We start from the raw sequence: 23619 nt of genomic DNA on the forward strand, positions 1-23619 counted from the left end.
AACCCTTTATTTTGCGGCTGAGTTTTGCAAGGCACAAGTAGGGGCGGGCACTTCCTGCCCTGGGAAATGGCCCAGGGATGATCGTCTCTGGGGGTTTATCAAAACTGCTGAATTGTGATTCTCTTTGCCAAAGCCCCTTCTACAGGATGTGGAGCAGATGGCGGGGTGGCACAGTCCTAAGCTGGAGACACGCGCTCACAAACAAAGGGGCTCTGATGAATACGCCAGGATGGTGTGCCTAAGTCTCCAAAGAGGGGAGGGACACTCAGTATAGACTGACAGGCTGGTTATAAGCAGGGCCCCCTGCCCACATAGTGCTTGTGGCAGCTCCATATACCGGAGCCCTTGTTAATCAATCAAGGTGTCAATCCAGATGGCCAGTGAGGAAAGGAGGGGGCCACAGGTGGAGGATTGGGTAATGGAGCTGGAACGGCCTTCTCCTGCACATAGTTAATGTATGAGGCGATATTCAATCACCTCCCAGCGCAGCAGTTAGAAGCCCCGGAGAAGCTAACTATGCACCGAATTACCACCCTGAAGACCACCAGAGTCGGGCTGCAGCTGAACGATGGTCCCGGACTGGTTCCCAACCATCCAACCAGCCAGGGAGGATCTCCTAGGGGCTGGATTAAGCAGGCCCACACTCTTCCTTCAAGCAGAAAGAGACGGCTGCAGGCTTCTGTCTTGTGCTGCTGAGCGAGGGCATCAAGGGATCACTTTCAATCCCATCCCACTTTGGAAAAGGCAGGCCTTTGGGAGGGAAGTCAGCATGGGGGACCAGGCCAGGGCAAGAACAGGAATGACAGGGGCACTGTCTGGGACCAAGGCTGGGGAGCAGAACCCAGAGGGGGAGCACCCATGTCAGGGAGAGCTGCATTTCACCCACAAGTAACTGTGTCACCCAGGGCAGACTGCGGCAGCTGGCTTTGAACAGGGTGGCCGCCTTGGCCACCCTGACTCGAGGCTGTCGATCCACACATCCTGGTCCTCGTGGAGCCCAGCTGACAAGTCCCCGCCAGCCCTGGAGACCTCTACACCCACTTGGCGGGGAGCTCTCAGACACAGAGAGAATGGCCCATGTTCACAGCGTTCTCTGATTTGTTCTCTGAGGTCAGAGCGAGGAGCGGTTGGGACAGAAGGCACCCTATTCATGGGCAGAAATGGTGTGCGCAAAATTTCAGTGGCGAGGAAAAGCATCACATATGTGGGGAGTTCAGCAAAGCAGGGGCATGTTGAATAGGCATGTTAACGTTCACGTGTTTCAGATGAAGCCCTCATCACCAGCTTCCCCGGATCTGCTCCTGTGCTCAGGCCTCCTCACCTGAGGATGAATAAAGGGACTCCATCCTTCTAGTTACCTCAAGCCAAACCCCCCTTTGTTTTTAAATTAAAAAATTTTTTCTTAATGTTTATTTATTTTTGAAAGAGAGAGTGTGTGTGAGTGGGGGAGGGGCAGGGAGAGAAGGAGACACAGAATCCGAAGCAGGCTCCAGGCTCTGAGCTGTCAGCACAGAGCCCAATGCAGGGCTCGAACCCACAAACCTCAAGATCATGACCTGAGCTGAAGTCGGTCGCTTAACCGACTGAGCCACCCAGGCGCCCCTCAAGGACAACCTCTTTAAAGTCACCTCCACCCCTCTCAAACCCACATTCAAGGTCTCAGCGAGTCTCGTTTCTCCTCCTTCAGGCACTTCGCCATCTAGGTTTAAACCACTATGCACCATCCCGCGGGGTGCATTCCAATCCATCCTCTGAACTGCATCCTGAGTGACCTTCCAGAACATCACCTCCCTTTTAAAATCCCCTCAGTGGTTCTCTACACCCCACAGGATAGAGCAAAACCTCCTTTACATGGCTTATAATGCCTTTTGGGATATGACCCCTTCTTATTGCCAGGCTCCTCCTCGACAACACTGCCCCCCACATCCGGCCCTCATATATACATACCATCCAGCCCATTCATTTGTTCATTTTATCAGTGACTCATGTATCAAATATGTGTTGAGGGCTTACTATGTGCTAGATTCTGTTCCAGGTACTGGCAATACAGCAATGAACAAAATAAATTATCTGCCCTGAGAAAGCTTATGTGCTTGGGCGCAGAACCCCAAATAGGTAAACAGGCAAATACACAGTATGTCAACGATGATAAGGGCTCTGGAGAAAGGTAGGAGATGGTTGGCAGCGATTTCCAGCGCTCACCTTAATCCAACTGCCCCCTCCTTCTAGACCAGGACCCAGCAGGGTCCCCCTCTGCCATCCCCTCCTCCCACCGAAGTTAGATGGGGTCACGTGACCAGTTCTGACCAATGGTGTGTGAGCCTTCGTAACGCGTCAGCTTAGGGCTAAAGTGTTTGCGGGCGTGAGGGCTTGCAAACCACCCACTTCCCCTGCAGCAACAACGAAGAGGCTTCGTGAGCCAAGGTAAGGAGACTGAGCAAAGGGGGTCAGGGAACTACGTCATGAACGGGAACGAATGGTGTAGGTCAAGCTTCTCAGACTTCGAAGCCCACACAAATCCCCCGAGGCTTTTGTAAAAGTGCAGACTCAGTAAATCTGGGACCGAGCCTAAAATTCTGTGGGTCCATAAGGTTCCCAGGTGATGCTGATGCTACTGGGCTGCAGACCATTCTTGGAGAAGCAAGCATGTAGGAGAAGTCAGGAAAGAGGCTTTTCAGAAGGACAAAGTGGTTGGCCGTGGGATTTCACCCTGCAATGCCAGTCTGTCTCAGAAGGAGCACGGAGTGGGGAGGACTCAGGCTCTTGGATTTAGGAATTCCAGGGCAAGAAGACTGACTGCGCATAGTACCCAGGTTTACCTGGACCGGGTGATGCCATGATCTTTAGTCCCTACTATGGATTCTGAAAGGCAAGCTCTCTCCAGGAGGCCTTCTGGTGGAATGCACGGCCTCCTTAGGGCCCCCAAGCAGGGCAGGGTGTCCCCTCTTCCACAGGAACAAGGGCAGGGCTGTCTGAGATGACCTCTAACTGATGCAGCTGGATGGGCATTCCCCAGGCTCTCCCTGTCCTGTGATGCGTCTGCACACATGTCTCAACCACCCCTCTGCGGGATGCGGTCATGTCTGCGGGATGCGGTCATGCTGACGCCCGCCTCGGGGACTCCCTCAGCTGTTGTGAAGAGCATCTGGGACCCCCTTTGGAAGGCCACAGTGTGAATTCCTCTTGCAAGACAACCCCGCTTCTGACAAAGGCCCAGGACAGGGGGTTGGAGGGGATCTCCACTCCCCAGATTCCTCCGGCTCCATCCAAGCTCACATTCCTCAGTAAGTCCCTCAATGCTCTCCCCCATATGACCTTTATTTTCATCTCTTATAACATCCTCCCAGCTGTCTTCCTCCATCCTCTGGCTTTCATCTGCGGCCGTAACAGTCGACGCCCCTTTCCCAGAAGACACCTTGAAATCCTGTGCCTCCTTTCTCTACTCCCCTGTGTGGCAACATTTCAAGGCCTGGCTCAGATTCCATCTTCTCAGGAAGCCTTCTCCGATTTCCCTGACAGAGTGAATCTCTCCGGTCTGTAGGAAGCCCCCACCATCCTTTGCACTTCTGTTTCAGCATTTCCCAGAGGCTGCTTCTGTTAGTTGGCTGGTTACGTGTGTGTGCTGGCCAACCCATTTATGAGCTTCTGGGGGTGGAAGGCTTTGCCATCTTCGTCTCTGTATCTGGGGCTGCCGTGTATGCTTGTGCAGGTTGGACACTGCACAAGAGCCCCCAGCTTGGAGGTGCGAGGTAGTGGGATCTGATGTAGGCTGCACGTTGCTCACCAAGCTGTGCTCCCTGGCAAGGGCCTGTATTGGCCCAGAGGAAAAGGTGGGTTTTCTTCTGTCTTCCCTAAAGACGCTGTACAGACAAAGAGGGGCCCAGTCTGTACCCTTCTCAACACCTGAGCATTTTGCTTTGCAGGTGACAAGAGCTTCATGAACGTTTGTGGGATCAGTGCAGTCCTGTTCTTCGATGTGAGTGCTACACGGTGATTCAAGGCCACTGGTCATGTCCACACCCTATTTCCCAGCTCTGTCTCTGTGAAGTCCTTGATGGATTTACTTTGTTATCCTGAAGAGGCTGCATACTTCTCTGACAGCATGTAAGAAATCTGTTCAACATCAACCCCTTTCTGGAAAGATCTCAGCCCCTCCCCCACAGACAGCAGTCTGCCTCTTTCTGGCCTCACGTGGGGGTCTTAGAGCCGGACCACATCTCTAGGTGGCTGGGGGAAGACCTATTACCAGTGAGGACTGGATCTAGCTGAACAAATAATTGTGCGTTTCTTTCCCTCAGAGTGAGAACTGTCCATTTTCCTATTTCCACCCTATTTCTGTCCAGCCCTTAGTGTTGTCAAAACTGCCCGCTCTTTGCCTAGCCCAGAGGGAGGAATCTTATTAACAGGAAATTTCCTTCAGGGGTGTCCTTCAGAGGCCACTTGGACCTCCATGTAGGGAAGCCACAAATGGGAGGGAGGAGGGAGGGAGGAGGGAGGGAGGAGGGAGTGAGGGGTAAGCTGGCCTGTCGCGGTCCAAGGGATGGCTGGTTTTGAACGTGTACCTCACTTGGAGAAGCTGTTCCTGAAAAACTGAGACTCCCCAGGTGGACCTTAACCTTTCAGCCTCCTGTCCTTCTTCCTCTGTCTTTGCTCCCCCTTCACTTTCCAGGACCCACATCTCTAGATGTCTTGGCTGGTCACCTTCCTTCTAGAAGTCTCTGCTCTTCTGCCTTCCACACCATGGCAGACTCCCGGGCTCTCTGTATCACTTCCCTCTGGCGTCCTTCCTGCTTTCCTCTCCCTCTGCCCACCCCTCGAACGCTGGTGCGCCTCCAGTCCTACACTGTAGGCTTCCCTGCTGGGCCAATGGTGATGTGCTGCCTTATAGCTTTTCTGTGCATCAACAAAGTACAAGTACACACACACACACACACACACACACACAGGTTATTTATTTTTAATAAATATGGTATCCTAGTAGGTGTATGGACTGTGCTCTTGATTTCTAATGATAGCACCATCATCTCCTAGTACCTGAGGCAGAAGTCTAGAATCCTCCTTGACTCTCCCTATTTCTGTGCTTTCCAATTTAACCTCCTAAATAGTTCTGGAATTGTCCTTCTCTATTTTGACTATCTCTGTCCACTCATCACCTCCTACCGGGATTATTACAATCATTTTCTAAAATTGGTCTTCTGTCTCCAGGTTGGCCTGTTTCAAATTAATCCTGCATATCAATGAAATGGTTTTTTGAGATGAAATTTATATCACATAAAAGCCATCATTTTGATCATTTTAAAGTGTACAGTTGTTGCTGGTATATTTCCAAAGTTATACACCCATCCTCATGATCTAATTCCAGAATATTCGAGCAGTATTTTTGCAATTCTGGTCCTTCACCTATTGGTGGGATGTGAAAAAAATTTAATAGTTTTGGATCATTATGGTTTTTAAAATTTTTTTTTAATGTTTATTTACTTTTGAGACAGAGAGAGACAGAGAGAGCATGAGGGAGGGGCAGAGACAGTGAGAGACACAGAATCCAAAGCAGGCTCCAGGCTCCGAGCTGTCAGCACAGAGCCCAACCCAGGGCTCAAACCCACAAACCGCGAGATCATGACCTGAGCCAAAGTCAGACGCTTAACCGACTGAGCCACCCAGGTGCCCCACATTATGTATTTTTTTTAAAACAAAGTAGCCATAGAATAGATCAAATAGAATAGATCATGGAGCATTGTAAAAGGTGAAAAGGGTAACTATTATTTCATGGAAATTTTGTTTCAGTTAGACTTTTTTTAAAGTATATTTGTGTGTGTGTAGTATGTGTTTCTTACTGTGGGTCATGTTAAAAAGAGGGGGAAAGGGAAAACCGCCATGAGTCTATGCTGTGTAGCTAGAGTACGTCCCTCCCCTCGCCTAATGCCTGTTCATGGCATTAGCTTAGTCACTTGTTAACTAAGAAATACTCTTTGACTGGGGCGCCTGGGTGGCTCAGTCGGTTAAGCGGCCGACTTTGGCTCAGGTCACGATCTCGCAGTCCATGAGTTCGAGCCCTGTGTCGGGCTCTGTGCTGACAGCTCAGAGCCTGGAGCCCGCTTCAGATTCTGTGTCTCCCTCTCTCTCTCTGCCCCTCCCCTGTTCATGCTCTGTCTCTCTCTGTCTCAAAAATAAATAAAACGTTAAAAAAATTTAGAAATACTCTTTGAGGGGCACCTGGGTGGCTCAGTTGGTTAAGCGACCAATTTATTTCTCCTTAGGTCATGAGCTCACGGTTCATGGGTTTGAGCCCTGCATTGAGCTCTTCACTGATGGTGCAGAGCCTGCTTGATCTCGATCTCTCTCTCTCTCTCTCTCTCTGCCTCCTCCCCATTCATGCTCTCTTCCTCTCTCTCAAAATAAATAAATAAACTTAAAAAAAAAAAGAAAGAAATACTCTTGGGGCACCTGGGTGGCTCAGTAGCTTGAGTGTCTGACTTCAGCTCAGGTCACGATGTTCCCGTTCATAGGTTCAAGCCCTGAGTCCAGCTCTATGCTGACAGCTCAGAGCCTGGAGCCTGCCTCAGACTCTGTGTCTCCCTCTCTCTCTCTGCCCCTCCCCTGCTTGCACGCTGTCTCTGTCTCTCAAAAATAAGTAAACATTAAAAATGTTAAAAAAAAAAAAAAAGAACTCTTTGAAAGCATTATGGGCTAGCCATGGCTCTAGGTGCTAGGGACATAGCAATAAAGAAGGTAGATAAAAACCCCTGCCTTGGTCCAGTTTATATTCTAGTTGGAGAGACCTAATAAGTGCTCTGGAAGAACAAAATCAAACAGGGTCAGGGTTTAGGAGTGTGGAATGAGAGAAGGAGGGTGTGGCAGTTTCGAAAGGAGGGTCAGGGCAGGCTTCACCAAGAAGTAACATTTCAACAAGACTTAGAGGAGGTGAGAGAATGAGCCACATAAGTATCTGGGAGAAGAGTGTTTTGGGCAGAGGAATAGACAGTGCAAAGGTCCTGGGGCAGGAGTTTCCTGGCTTGTTGGAGGGCTCAGGAAGAGCTTGTCAGAGTGTGCAGTGCGGGGCGGAGGCAACAGAAAACGATGAGGTCAGAGAGTCAGCTGTGGGCCACTATAAGGACCTTGGCTTTTACCGTGGGGAACATGAAGGCCACTGCAGAGCTATGAGCAGAGGAATGACAGGCTCTGGGTCACATTCTAACATGATCATTTACAGGATTCATGCTCCTTAGGTTGAGGTTCGAGGTCCCTTATATTTTGTTCCTGACTACTGTTCTACAGCCATTTTTTGCTACTTCCATCGGCAACAGCAACATGCTCTCATTTTTTTCTATGTACCGTGATGTCTCCCCACTCTGGGAGTCTCTCCACTGTCCCTCTCCCTGGAAGGTCACTCCTCTTTGGCCTGGCTCATCTCTACTCATCCTTTAGCACCCAGCCCAGATGCTACCCCCTGTTATAACCCCCTGCCCTTAGGCTAGGTGATGTGCACCCCCCCAACCCTCTAGAACCTTCCACGTATCTCTGCAGTAGTTTACTTTATAGTACTGTAACTTCTGTGTTAGCTTTCCTGTACATTTCCGATTCCCAGGGGACATGGGCTCTTGCCTTTTGCATCTTGTGACCCCACCATCTATACCTAGAACAGTGGTGCATGTGGTTCAAGGATGCATGAATACATGAATTGCTGTTAAATCCGCTGTTGCTTATGAGGACTCGGTGAGCTCAAAATCAATGGCTCAAGACCACAAAGTTCAATGCTCCCTGTTCCTTGCTCAGTGCACCTCCTCAACCAACACACTCCTCTCCTGGGTTCTCAGTGCACCTCCTCAACCAACACACTCCTCTCCTGGGTTCTCTGAGACTTTCCTGGTGGAGGCGGGGGAAGGATGTGATTCCCCATCATCCCTGGAGGAGTTTAATAGATGAGACAAACTGCTCAGTTGGAGGGGTGCAGGTGGGGAAGGTGCTCCCAGAGGAGGCGGCATACCTAAGGTTACGCTGTGCTCATTGAACTTGGGGGTCCCCTTGCAGTGTTTGGCTCTGCATCGAGATAAGTGCACACTGATACTTCACCACGTCCATTGTATCTCCTCTCAATGGCAGATTCCCTTTCACCCAAGGTGCTTCCTCAATATTAGACCCAGAGAAGGGGGGCCAGCCCAGTGTCCCTGTGGCCCACGGCGCAGACGGGGCTTTGGTATTTTTGAGAGCAAACTTGGGGATTCTCCTCCAACATCTGGGGGAATCCTGCCCCCGGTTACCCTACCAAAGCTTGGAGGTTAGGAAGGGAGAGAATCAGACTCCCCCACTAAGTTCCACTCTCCTGTAGCAAGAAATACTCCCAGACACACACAAGGACCGGACACTGTTGAAAATGAAATAAAAATTCAACACACCATTTTTCTCCTGATGGAATTGTCAGCTTTCCTTTCTTTCTCTCCTTTCTTCCTACAGGCAACCAAGAATCTAACTTTTCTAGACATACCAGAAAGCCCTTCTTCCAATAATTTTTGCAGCCTAGACATACCGTTCTTCTTCCCAGGTCCATTTCCTTATAAATATTCCAAGGTGAGGCTGCCAGCGGGTGATTTATTTACAAGGGGGTATCATTTCCTGCCGCTGTGAGTGGTGTCCATGCAAATGGCTGACTACAGCTCTCACCAAACTCAGCCTCCTTATCTATTTTAGATGAGACCAGGGTAATTCACTCCATCTCTAGTTTCAACTCCAGCCAAGCTAATAGGATTTCTGCTTTATAAATGTGAAGAATATGAAAAAGGGGAAAACTATAGAGAGGACAAGCCTAGCGAGTGGCTATTCTGATAGCCACCATTACTCATGACATCTGAATGCTGTCGCAGGAAGGGCAGACACACATTGAATGCCACAATGCTGGAGCCTCTCCCAAAGTTTCCCCAGTCAAAAAGGGAACATTACAAAAGGGACAAGGAGAGCCCACCTGCCCACTGCCAGGCCAGTCTTACTAAAGCGCTGCTCTGTCCAAAGCCTTCCTGGGCCTCCTCATCCCCTCCCCCATGGTTCTGAACCTTTTGGGGATCGAGGACTCCTTTGAGATTTCCCAAAAGAGTATGCCTATGCCCACGTGTGGACCACTTCTACTTGGGATCTCAGGAGATACAGTGGAGTGCAGGGCAGCAGGTATAAGGCGGCAAATACTGAAGGAGGTCAGAAGGGCGGAAATCTTAGGGGACTGGGAGAGTCAGGCCCGGTGGACTTGGCTACACAGAGGAAATGAGAAGTGCTTCTAGATAGGAGAGATTCTTGAAGGCGAAGGAGCTGAGATTCAGATGGCTTGCTTGCAGAGGAACAATGAGGGGAAGAAAACTAATGTTTGTCCAACATCTACTATGTTCTAGTCACTGTGATTTGTTCTAGAGGGACAAAAACAGGTGTGGTCCTTCACCTAAGGGAACACAGGGTCTAGTGGGGCAGGCAGCCAAGACCCAGGGTACCGTTCACAATAATACGAACAAGAAGCATCAGGGAGCAGTGGTCTGAACATAAAAGCCTGGAGGCTGTAGACGGGCTGCACTGGATGGGTGCCAATGACCTCTGAGAATCCGCATCACCAGGGCAGAGGGTTGGCTGCCCCTTTCCAGTTAGGGGTTGGGTCACAAGGGCCGGGACCGGGCCCTTGACTCAAATGAGTGATGCCTCAGTTAGGGCTTTTGGAGATCTTGTGGTTCCAGCTGGTTCCAGCCCCTTTGACCAGACGCAAGGTGGGGTCATATCTTGTTTTCTGGTGTGGTGACTCAGCTAACCAAAATAACTCGTGCTAGCAGGAGCTCTTTCTGCAACTTATGGGCTGAAGACGGGTATCCTGGGAAGGGCAAAAACTGCCAACCGGTGAAATGTGAGGACTCCTCCATCTGACTCAGCCACTAAGAGAGAGAGAGAGAGAGAGAGAGAGAGAGAGAGAGAGAGAGAGAGGCAGAGACAGAGAGAGAGACAGAGAAAGGGGGAGAGGAAGGGAGTGAGTGGATGTGAGGGATGGTAAGGGAGGAAGAGAGATGTTCTGGAATTAAGTGGGGGTTCCTGTAGTGCTGAGGACAATAAGTACCTCAGTTCCTGGCCCAGCAGCTGGAGAAGTCACAGGATGCTGACTTCCACTGAAAACAGCTTCTAGGTCCCAGGACTCAGAATGCCCTCCAAGGCACTGCAAAGCACACCGGCCAGGTGTTACCATCCTCTGAAAATGGATTCCTGTTGGGGCGCCTGTGTGGCTCAGTCAGTTGAGCATCCGACTTAGGTTCAGGTCATGATCTCACAGTTCATGGGTTCGAGCCCCGTGTTGGGTTCTGTGCTGACAGCTCAGGACCTGGAGCCTGCTCCGGATTCTGTGTCTCCCTCTCTTTCTGCCCCTCCCCTGTTCACTCTTTCTCTCTCTCTCAAAAATAAATAAACATTTTTTTAAAAAAACCTTAAAAGCAAAAAAGAAAATTGATTCCAGTTGGGTAGCTGCTCCCCTCTTACAGGACCCAGAAACTACCCCTTTAGTTGGCTCCTGTGTGGTCTTGCATGATCTGTTACCAGGGTCCTCTTGTCTTGACCCTCAGGTACAGGGTCTGAACATACACCTGGCTGAATCACTTACCAGGTGCCCTCTCCAAAGACCGCCTCATTCTGTGAATTGGAATCTGACAATGAGGAGGGATGCTACCTATCCTTCTTGCCCACTCACATCCAATCCACCCACTGAGGCTCACTCATTTCATTTCCACTTCTTCCATGTAGCATCAGCAAAGGAAGCTCACACTTCAAAAATGGGTCTGACACTATGCTGGGTGCTAACAACATCATTTCCTTTCAAGTAGACAGCAATCCCAAGACACAGAAATTGTTTAGCAGATGAGAAAGTTGAGTTCAAAGGGCATAGATGATTTGCCCGAGGCACACTGTTGGTTAGGGTAGAGCTGGAATTTGGACACCAATGGCTTCTGTGGCCTTATGCCCAGTGTCACAGTCACATGTCTCCCTCTCAAAGTCTGACCATGGTGCTGGAAGCCTAGACAACTCTTCTGAAAATGAGGATTATTTTATAGGAATAGCAAATGGAAGGAAGCCTTCTATCTGATGTGATTGGGACAGGTAGTTGGTTGATTAATAAAAAATTTTGGTTGTTCCGGGAAATCATAAAACAGGACACATATAATCTTATTTTGATGTGAGTCCAAGGCCTCTCTTTTAAAAAAGAGCCCTCGGATGACAATTTTCCCTGTCTGTCTCATATAAGCTCATGATTTCCATGTTCTGTTTTTATAAAGAGAAGAGAAACTTAAGTTACTTGCAAAAGAATGCGAGTGCAGAATCCTTCCATGTTTATACAAAGCTCCTCCGTGTGTGTGTGTGTGTGTGTGTGTGTGTGTGTGTGTGTTACAGTCATCTTGTCTGCATTTTATTCCGTAAGAATTTTTAGTGACTCACCTTTGTCAAGTTTTCCCAAAGCAACATGTGTGTCATAAAACAGCAATGAGTTTCTTTTGTTCATACCCCTCTCTTTGGGTTAAATTGCACAATTAAAATGTCAAGTGTAAGTGGCATAAACAGGTTTGGGAACAAAAATAATTGATTCTTGGTAAACATTTGATAGGAGCAGAAGTATAGGGATGTATCATAGATAAGCTCCTAGCTGGGGGCAGCGGTTGGTAGATTTATGCCAGGGAGTGGGGGCTGCTGAATCTGACCAGTTGGTTAAGGGGAGTTTGGTTAAGAGGCTCTGCACAGGACTTGACAGATCATTGAGGTGAGGATCAAGTGTAGACACCAGGTGTGAAAGGCTTTAGTGAAGTGGTACTCATATACTGCACCCACATGCCCCTCTCCCCCACTCACAAACCCTTCTGTCCTGGGGAACACTAGAGGGCCCCTGACCGGTGGTCAAGAGGCCCAGATCTAGTTCCCACTCTGCCACTAACTGCCTCTGTGAGTTTAGACAAAAGGCTTAATCGCCTCACCTAGGTTTTCTTCTCTATCACCCAAGGGATTGGGTGACACTGTCTTGAGAGGCTCTTATCATTAGTTCTGAACATCTCAGGGCCAGGCCTCTTGTTCACGCTTTTCCTTGAGTATCTCTGTCACCCCCAGGGTCATAGCATGCCCCCCAAAGTTTATCAACAGCCTCCCCTGTGTCCTGGGTTGAGCAGGAGACCTACATTTCCTGCTATTGACTTGGATGCCATACAAGCAGGATGAACAGATGAAATTTCTTAGACCTACTAAATCCAAAGGTATATATTCAAACAATAATTAAGACCATGTGGTTCTGAAGCAAACAGACTCTCATATAACACTGTAATGTATGATAAAGGCAGTATCACAAAAAAAACAGTGGGGAAAGGAAGTAACGTTCAGCGCTGGAAAAGTTGGGTAGCAGTTTGGGAAAAAGTCTTTTAGACTCATATCTCAAACTCTACAGTAAAATATATGTATACCTCAACATAATAAAGGCCATATACGACAAACCCACAGTTACCATCATACTGAATGGTGAAAAGCTCAAATCTCTTCCTCTAACATCAGGAACCACACAGAGATGCCCACTCTTACCACTTCTATTCTGCAAGGATTGGAAATCCTAGCCACCCCAATGAGGCAAGAAAAAGAAATAAAAGGCATTCAAATTGGAAAGGAAGAAGTAAAACTGTCACTATTTGCAGATGACATGATATTATATGTATAGAAAACCCTAAAGACTCCATTAAAAAACTGTTAGAATAAATGAATTCAGTAAAGTTGCAGGATGCCAAATCAGAATACAGAAATCTGTTGTATTTCTATACACTAGTAACAAACTATCAGAAAAAGAAATTAGGAAAACAATTCCATTTACAGTTGTATTAAAAAAGAATAAAGCGCCCAGGAATAAATTTAACCGAGGAATAAAAGACCTATACACTGAAAACTATAAGACACTGAGGAAAGAAATTGAAGACAACACAAATAAATGGATATTGCATGCCCGTTGAAGAATTAATATTGTTAAAATGTCCATACTAACCAAAGCAGTCTATAGATTCAATGCAATCCCTACCAAAATTCTAACGGCATTTTTCATAGAAATAGAACAAATAATCCTAAATTTTGTACAGAATCATAAAAGGCCCTGAATAGCCAAAGCAATCTTAAGCAAGAACAACAAAGCTGGAAGCATTATGTTTCCTGATTTCAAACTGCATTACAAAGCTACCATATCAGCAAAGTATGACATTGGCATAAAAATAGACACATAGATGAACGGAACAAATAGAAAGCCCCAAAACATAGAGCTCCCCCACCACCGCCCCTGCAATTGGGCTCACATTGACAATGCGATTGGGATTCCCTCTCTCTGTCCCTTCCACACTGTCACTCCCACTCTCTCTCAAAATAAATAAATAAACTTAAAAAGAAAAAACAAAAGAGAAAGCCCTGAAATAAACCCGTGTGTATACAGTCAATTAATTTATGACAAAGGCACCAAGAATGTACAATGAGTGAAAGCCAGTGTCTTCAATACGCAATATTGGGGAAACTGAACATCCACATGCAAAACAAAGAAACTGGACCACTGTCTTACAGCATACACAAATTTTGACTCAAAATGGACTAAAGACTTGAATTTAAGACCTGAAACCATAAAACCCTCAGAAGAAAACATAGGTGATAAGTTCCGACATCATCCTGAGTGGTGATTTTTTTGGATTTGACGCCAAAGGCAAAAGCAACAAAGGCAAAAATAAACAAGTGGGACTACATCAAACTAAAACACTTCTGCACATCAAAGGAAACCATCAACAAAATGAAAAGGCAACCTACTGAATGGGAGAAAACATTTAACATATATCTGATCAATGGCTAATATTCAAAATATATAAGGATACAACTCGTACAACTCAATAGCAAGGGAAAAATAATCTGACTAAAAGTGAGCAGAGAATATGAATAGACATTTTTCCAAAGAAGACATACAGATGGCCAACAGTACATGAAAAGAGCTTCCATATCACTCATCATCAAGGAGATGCAAATGAAAACCACAATGAGGTATCGTCATCTTACACCGGTCAGAATGGCTAGTATTAAAAAGACAAGAAATGACAAGTGTTGGTAAGGATATGGAGAAAAAGGAGCCTTCATGCTCAGTTGGTGGGAACGTAAACTGGCGTAGCCACCATGGGAAACAGTATGGAGGTTTCCAAAAAAATTACAAATAGAACTATCATGGGATGCAACAATTCCACTGCTGGGTATTTATGCAAAGAAAATTAACACATTAACTCCAAAAGATATATTACCTCTATGTTCACTGCAGCATTATTTACAATAGCCAAACTATGGAAACAACCTAAGTTTCTCCAATGAATGAATGAACAAACAAAATGTGGTGTGTGTGTATGTGTATATATACATATATTAATATATACACACATATATAATATATATTAATACATGTTCTATAATTATATATAATATATGTAATGGAATATTATTCAGTCATAAAAAAATAGTGAAATCTCACCATTTGTAACACCAAGGATGGACCTTTGTGGGCATTAGGCTAAATAAAATAAGTCAGACAAACAGAAAGACAAATAGCATTATGATCTTGCTTACATGTGCAACTATCCAACAACAGCAATGATAATGACAATGACAAGCTCATAGATACAGAGAACAGATTGGTGGTGGCCAGAGGCAGGGGGAGGAGGGTGGTGAAATGGGTGAAGGGGGTGAAAAGGTACAAACTTCCAGGTATAAAATAAATAAGTTCATGGACTGTAATGTATAACACGGGGACTACCATTAATAATGCCCTATTATATATTTGAAGGCTGCTAAGAGAGTAGATACTGAAAATTCTTGTTACAAGCAAAAACATTCTGGAACTACGTATGGTCCTGAATGTTAACTAGACCTATTGTGGCGATCATTTCACAAAACAGTAGTCTCCTTACTGCGAGGATATGTTCCAAGACCCCTGGTGGATGCCTGAAACCACAGAGAGTACCAAACTCTCTTGAGTTTTTTTCTACACATATATAGCTATGATACAGTTGAATTTACAAATTAGGCATAGTGAGGGATTAACAGCAATAACTAGTAATAAAATAGAACAATTACGACAATATGCTCTAATGAAAATTCGATGGATGTAGTTTCTCTTTTTCAAAATACCTTATTGTACTGTACTCACCCTTGTGATGATGTGAGATGATAAAATGCCTACATGATGAGATGTAGTGAGGTGAATGGTGTGTGCATCATGACACAGTGTTAGGCTACCACTGACCTAATGATACATCAGATGTTCTGGACCACGGTTGACCACAGGTAACTGAAACCATGCGAAGCAAAACCACAGATAATGGGGGGGACTACTATATACACAAATATTGAATCACTATGTTGTACACCTGAAACTAATATAATGTATGCCAATTATACCTCAATTAAAAAATAAATGGTGGATTATTCTTTTTTTTAAGTTTATTTTGAAAGAGAGTGAGTGAGTGAGCAAGCATGGGGGAGGAGCACAGAGAGAGAGAGAGAGAGAGAGAGAGAGGGAGGGAGAGAGAGAGAGAGACAGAAGGAGAGAGAATCCCAAGCAGGCTCTATGCTGTCAGTGCAGGGCTCGATCCTATGAACCATGAGATCATGACCTGACCGGAAATCAGGAGTCAGCCAACGGACTGAGCCACCCAGGTGCCCCAGTGATGGATTATTCTTAAATTTAAAACAAATTGCACTAAGGAAAGTCAGGAGAAAATATAACTGAATGTTGTCAAAGCCTCGGATAGAGGTGTCCGTGAAGTCTAGAAGCTACAGATAAATTCACAAAGGGAAAGAACAATAATTTCCATATGTAAAAATAGGTAAAGTATTTTATAAAATAAAGAAATAGGCAAAAAGGGGAAACATTTTTAGCTAAGATAAAACATTAATGGTTAATATATTTATATAGAACTCATACCCATTACTAAGAAAACTCATGAGATTCCAATAAATAAAGGGGCATAAATCATAGATAAGTTACAACAGAGAAAATTCAACTGGTATGGTAAAAAGCCCAACCCTTCTAGTAGTGAAATGAATGGAAATTAAAATAAGGGCAAGATCCACTAACTGAAGCAGAACATTAAAATCCTAGCATGTCTAGTGCTGACGAGGATAGAGGTGAATATCAATCCCAACCCTTTGGAAACTGATTTCACTACAAGAAATTTTAAAATTATTTTGTTTTTTTTTTGGGGGGGGAGTGGGGGCAATTGCTTGAAAAGCATCCTAAGAAGATAAGGTTCAATATAGATAAAGCTTTTTCTAATGAAGAAGTTCATCACATTTTTTATGGAACACCGTACGTGTTACAGAAGAGGAAAGAGTTAAGTATTATGTGGCACACTGACCCAATAAACTGTTTTGCAGACATTAAAAGAATCAAGACCGCAACGCAACGTGTAACATGGAGAGTATGGTTAATAACATAACAGCTCTGTATGGGGGTAGATGGTAACTAAATTGACTGTAGTGATCACTTTGTAACATATAGAAATGTTGAATGAATGTTGGCCACCTGAAACTAACATAGGATTGCATGCCAACTATATGTCAATAAAATAAAATAATAAACAACTCTGGAACACTACGAAAAAAAAAAAAAGATTCCCAACTGTAGCAAGGGTGGGGCGCCTGGGTGGCTCAGGGCACCTGGGTGGTTCAGTCGGTTAAGCATCCGACTTTGGCTCAGGTCATGAGCTCATGGCTTGTGAGTTCGAGCCCCGCGTCGGGCTCTGTGCTGACAGCTCTGTGCTGACAGCCTGGAGCCTGCTTTGGATTCTGTGTCTCCCTCTCTCTCTCTGTCCTTCCTTACCCCCACTGCCCCCCCATTCACTTTCTCTCAAAAATAAATAAACACTAAAAAAAAAAAAACTGTAATAAGGTAGAAAATTAAGTTTACATAGCAATTCAGTGAATCTCTTTGAGCTTCAAGTTTCTTTTTACTTTGTTATTTTAAGTGAAGTACAGTTGACATACAGCGTCTACAACATAGTGATTTGACGATTCTACACATTATGCAATTGAGCTTCAGGTTTCTTCTTAATGGAACGTGATGGTAATAGTACCTTCCTCCTGAAATGTTGTGAGGACTGAACGAGATGGCCCGTGCTCTGTGTTTAACCTGGCATGAGCCATGGGAAGCCTGCAGTAACTGTTGGCTAATGTTATGTTCATAATTGTCAACTGCAGATAATAAATAACTAGAACGGAGGATGAAAAAATAATAATAGTTCTGTTAGGGGGGTGGAGTTTACAGGTGATCGCTTCCTCTCTTTTCCAAACTTTATATATCGTGGATACGTTTTGTTTATAACCTTATCAATTTTATTGAGGTATAATTTATATGTCATAAAACTTACCCCTGTGAAGTATACCATTCAATGATTTTTAAAAATATTTATCTAGTTTTGAGAGAGAGAGAGAGAGTGCACATGCACGAGCAAGCGGGGGAGGGGCAGAGAGAGGGGGACAGACGATCCAAAGTGGGCTCTGTGCTGACAGCTGCAAGCCCGATGCAGGGCTTGAACTCATAAACCCCGAGATCATCACCTGAGCCTAAGTCGGGGCTCAACTGACTGAGCCACCCAGGCAGTCCCATTCAGTGATTTTTAATACACTTACAGAATTGTGCGACCATCACCACAATCCATCGCCAGGAAAAGGTCCCTCACGCACCTTTGTAGTCACTCCTCATTTGTACCCCAGCCCCAGGCACCAGCTGCTCTGCTTTTCTGCCTCATAGATTTCACCTTTTCTGGACATTTCATGTCAATGGGATTGTACAATATAGGGTCTTTTGAATCTGGTTAATTTAAATTTATAATCTTAGGAGTTAAAAAAAATAGCTTGCTACAGCTGTTGTAAAACAGAAACAAAGTATGTATTTTCCCTACAAAAGGGAACCAATAATGTGACATGATAGAGTATATCATACCGCATATATAAACGTATCAGACTAATACCTTGTGCACCGTCAGCCTATACAATGTTGTACGTAAACGAAATCTCTCCCTTATTTTTAAATGTTCTATTTATTTATTTTGAGAGGAAGCATGATCCGGGGAGGGGCAGAAAGAGAGAGACAGAGACAGAGAGAGAGACAGAGACACAGAGAATCCCAAGAGGCTCTGCCCTGCCAGTGCAGAGCCCCACACGGGGCTCAGTCCCACGAACTGTGAGACCACGACCTGAGAAGAAATCAAGAGTTGGACGCGTAACCAACTGGACTACCCAGGAGCCCCTAAATGATCTCTCAGTGAAACAAAACAAGACCAAAAGCAACTCCTGAGTGTGACGGTTCTTTACATTTGACCCAGCCTAGCAGTGTCCACCGGGGTTCTGGCAGGAAACAGATGACCCCTCATAAAGGTCAATGGAAAGGAGTTTAATAAAGGGACTGTTTGCAGAAGGGTTGGTAAAATTAAGGGAACCAACACTGCAGCATCCAAGGCTTCACCAGAGAGATGTTCCCACTTCTAGGCTAAAAGGGAAGGGCAGTGTTACTGGAACCTGGAGAGAGCTGTAGCCACAGAGGACAGGCCACCCGGTGGGAGCTGTGGCCTGGGAAGGAATGCAGTAGGCCGCCACCATGGCCTGCAGGGAGGGAGCCGGTGGATGGCAGGAATCAGTATTCCACCCTCACTCTCCGTGTTCCATCTCACCTTCTACTGGGACCCCCCTATTGGCTGAACCCAGCTGGCAGGCAGGAGCGTGAAAGTCCAGGTAACACAGTCCCTGACATCAGCTTCCAGGGCAAGAGCAGGGCAGAGAAAGGCCAAGAATGAGCCCTCAGAGGCCACAGAGACAAGCCAGCACACAGCTTTCCCACACGTGTCTCCCTCCCTCTCTACCTTCCTCCAGCACAGGACTTAATCACAGTGAAGGACTCTGAATGCTTTCCCCAGACCACGGACGCTCTTTCTGGATTCTGGACCTCTTGGGGCTTCAGGAAGATGGCTTCCCCAATGGGCATTTTATTCTTCCACAGAGCATTAGCATATTTCACTGTAAATATGTGTTGGCATGACCAACTCTGACAGGAAAGCATTGCTTCCCTGGAGGGGAATGGCTGTTTTATTCATGGTGCCTGGAAGGGTACCTGCCACACGGTGGGTGCCACATAAGTATTTGCTGGACCGAAGAGAGTCCTTTAATTCTTTTGTGCTTCCCCCACCACCCACGGCACCAACCCCAGTGCTGGCAACTGGCTTAGCGGATGGATTCTGGTATCCTGGTGAGAGATGAATAACCTCAAATTTTCAAGTTTCCTTCTGGGACAATTCAAGGCCATTATGGCCTCAGATTTTAGGAATATGCTAATAACCTAATGAAGGCGGGAAGAAAAGGCACGGATGTCTATTTTGTACAGAGGCAAAGTGATTTCCTTGGTTTCGAGCAGCTTAAATTGCTTCATTTTCTCCGTGGCAGCTATCCCACATGAAGGCAGCGTCTCTAACCGTTTTTTCTTGGCCCTGAAAGGAGCTTGTCACCTCTGGTTAGGGAGACATCAACCACCCATGAAACAGACCTGACAGGGTATACATAAGACAAAAGAGTGAAGCGGAACGAACTCGAAGCATGCACATACAGCTAATAGGAACTCTGTCAACAGGACAGAAATTATCAGACATTTTTCCCACTTAGCTGGTTCTCAAACTTCTGCAAAAATCTTCAAAGGAAAGAAAAAGAAACAATAATTTTCAGATTCAGTCACCCTCTCGGCCAAAATAGATGCTTCTATGTGCAGCCTCGAGGCCAGTGGCATTTCCTGACTGACCGTGGCCGTGAACATTCCATTGGGGCATCGATTTCCAAATATTGTCCCTAGCAGGGAGGCTCTAGGCTGACTCCCAGCCTCCTGGCCCCACGGCTCAGAGGATGCTTGGGAAGCCACAAAATTGGGATGAGTGCCACAAGGCAGGACGGAAAAATTCCCAATGCTGGGCCGCAGGGCAGAGTTGTCTGGAAAGAGGAGAAGGGATGAAGTGTGGGAGGACAATTACTAGTTCTGTGGAAAAATACAGAATGAATCCAACATCACCCAGATAACCCTGCAAATCCCCTTCCAGGAACAGTCCAGAGAGCAGTGTGGAGTAATGAGAAGCTGATCCTCTGAGAAGAAGACCCATTTTCAAGTCCTGGCTCTTGTTCTGCCATTTACTGGCTGGGGGACCTGAGGGTTCTTAGGAATCTATAAAAAATAATTTCCTGTTGGCTCCTTCCGAGGAAGGCAGCATAACGTAGTGGAAAGGGCATGGCTTTGGAATCCTACAGATTGGAGTTCGAATGTGAGTCTATTATTTACTGGAATGCACGATACCGCTTTTATGTAGGATTTTTAGCCGGGCACATAGCCACCAAGGTAAACGCTATGTTTCTCAGCCTTCCTCATGGCTGTACATGACCACATGACTAAGTTCCAGGATTGTGAGTGACAGTAGGTGTTTGGCTTCCTCATCTGCCCAGAAAGTGAAGAAGTATGTCCTGCCCTCCCCCCTTTCCTGTTGTCTAGAAAGCAAACTTGTGTGCGACTTTGGATCACACAAGTGCCCCAGGTGACTGATGGAAGCAAACACAATTCATTTCTGGAATGATGCAGTGACTCTTCAGGCCTCAGTGAATTCCACAAAGTTCCAAGGCACATATACTCACAGTAAAAGGCAAGACACAGACTGAGAAAAAAAAAATATTTGCAAATCACGTATCTGACAAAGGACTTTGTCTTAGTTTGGGCTGTTATAACAAAGTACCATAGATTGGGTGGCTTATAAACAACTGAAATTTATACTCAAAGTTCTGGAAGCTGGAAATCTAAGATCGGAATGGTTCGATTCTGGTGACAGCTAGTTTCTTGTATCCTCACATAGCAGAGAGAGGGCTAGAAAGCAGTCTGGAGTCTCTTTTACAAGGGCACTAATCCCATTCATCAGGACTGTACCCTCACGGCCTTATTACCTCCCAAAGGTCCCACTTACTAATATCATCACAGTGGGGGGTTGGGATTTCAACGTATGAATTTTCAGGGGACACAAACATTCAGTCCACAACAGACATGTATCTGGAATATACAAAGAACCTTTCAAGTCAATGATAAGATAAACAACCCAATTAAAAAGTGGGCAAAGGATTTGGACAGACATTTTACCAAGAAGAGAACCGCATAGCAAATGAGCACACGAAAAGTTGTTCAAAATCATTAGGGAAACGCAAACTAAAACCACAATAAGATACCATTTCACACCTACTACCACGGCTATCACCAGAGACAGATAATAACAAACGCTGACAAGTATGTGGAGAAATCGAAATCCTCAAATATTACTACTGGCAGGAAGCTATTTCGGAAAACGATGTGTCAGTCTCCTAAAAACTTAAATTTACGCTATGACCCAGCATTTCCACTCTCAGAGAAATGAAAACATGTGTCCACGCAAAGACTTATGAAGTGTTCACAGCATCCTTAATCATAACAGCCAAAAGGAGAAACAGGCCATTAGTGGAGGGATACGCCAAATGAACTGCATCCATACAATGGAGAACCAAGTGGAATGCGAAGTGAAGACGCCACACAGAAAAAACCACATGTTAAATAATTCCATGCATGTGAAATGTCCGTAAAAGGCAAATTGTGGGAGACGGAAAATAGACTAGCGGTTGCCTGGGCCCAAGAGTACAAAAGGTCTTATTGGGGTAACATAGAAGTTCTAACACTCAGTTATGATGATGGTTACAAAACTTGGTAAACTCATTAAAAACCATTGAATTGCATACTTAACATGGGTGAATTTTATGAATGTAAACTATATCTCAATGAAGTGAAAAGACCTAGGTTTGCAGCCGCTGTTAGGCTGCCATGGCTTCTAATGCCTCGCTGAGCTCCGCCCGAAGCACAAGGGTAGGTAAATAAAGAGGTGTCCACGGACGTCGGCTCCTACAGAGCAGATCCACCAGACCCTGCGAATGCACCAAGGGTAAAGCCCAGAGGAAGCCACCTGCTACAAAAGCTACTCGCAAGAGGGCGCCCTCTCCTGGAGGGGTGCCGAAACATCATCGTTACAGGCCTGGTAACCGGCCCTCTGGGAAATTAGCCGTGATCAGAAGTCCACTGAACTTCGCACCCGCAAACTTCCTTCCCAGCAGCTCGTGCGAGAAATTGCTCAGGGCTTTAAAACAGATCTGTGCTTCCAGAGAGCAGCTATTGGTGCTTTGCAGAAGGCGAGTGAGGCCTATCTGATGGGCCTTTTTGAAGACACCACCTGCATGCTATCCATGCCAAACGTGTAACCATTATGCCCAAAGACATCCAGCTGGCACACTGCATATGTGGAGAACGTGATTAAGATTCCACTATGATGGGGCGCCTGCGTGGCTCAGTTGGTTAAGTGTCTGACTCTTGATTTCTGCTCAGGTCATGATCTCATGGTTCAGGAGTGTGAGTCCTACATCTGGCTCTGCACTGACAGTGAGGAGCCTGCTTGGGATTCGCTCTCCCTCTTTCTCTGTCCCTCCCCTGCTCGCTCTCTCTCTCTCTCTCTCTCTCAAAAATAAAATAAATAAACGTTAAAAAAAATCCCCTATGATGGAAAACATTTCATTCTTAAAAAAAAAAAAAAGAAATTCTCTTCTTTTTGTTATTGGTAGTTCTGAATATTACATTTTTTCCCCATGGGGTCAAAAGGTACCTAAGTATCTGACTGCGAGTGGGAATCAGGCACTGGCAGTATTTCCATTTTCATTTATGCATGAATTTTTAATACAAATGCAGGGACTTAAAGCATTAATGCAAATCAAAATGTTTCTGTGAACACATCTCAGCAATTCAACTTTACAACAATGACAAATAAAACTGTTACATTTTTCTGGACAACGCCAACATTTGGATTTATTTTCTTCTTTTAAATATTTATTTTTGAGAGACAGAGCACAAGTGGGGGAGGGGTAGAGAGAGAAGGAGACCCAGAATCGGAAGCAGGCTCCAGGCTCTGAGCTGTCAGCCCAGAGCCCGATGTGGGGCTCGAACCCATGAACCACGGGATCATGACCTGAGCTGAAGTCGGATGCTTAGCCGACAGCCACCCAGGCGACCCTGGATTTATTTCAAACACAAGTAAATTTCTTATGGATAGCTACTAAATGGTATTTGTAGCATTTTTATCATACAGTAGATTCCATCCATTCACTATACTTTGTGAGGTATCTTACATGGAAGCACATGTTTCTAATGTTGTCTGTCTTCTGTGCTGTTCCTGTAAGTTTGCTATTAAAATACATCCCACTATAAAAAATAAAGGTTAAAAGACATAGATTTTTATGCACTGAACTTTCTTTTCAGAACAAGAGCAAAAGTCAAATTAAAAATGTTTTCAGATAAACAAAAACTAGGAGAGGTGATGAGCAACAGATTTTTTTTTATTAAAGGAGTTTTTAGAAGACATATATACATATATATTAATTTTTTAATGTTTTTTTTTTTGAGGGACAAAGAGAGACAGAGCATGAGTGGGGGAGGGGCAGAGAGAGGGAGACACAGAATCCGAAGCAGGCTCCAGGCTCTGAGCTGTCAGCATA

At 45.5% G+C, this 23619-nt stretch overlaps 1 pseudogene; it reads left to right on the forward strand.

Annotated features, from left to right (window-relative positions):
* The first annotated feature begins 20305 nt into the window (after window positions 1–20305).
* Window positions 20306–22391, forward strand: LOC107179850 (annotated as a pseudogene).
* The last annotated feature ends 1228 nt before the right edge of the window (window positions 22392–23619 follow it).

This window comes from Panthera tigris, chromosome B3, assembly GCF_018350195.1.
Source record: "Panthera tigris isolate Pti1 chromosome B3, P.tigris_Pti1_mat1.1, whole genome shotgun sequence".
Taxonomy (NCBI): Eukaryota; Metazoa; Chordata; class Mammalia; order Carnivora; family Felidae; genus Panthera; species Panthera tigris.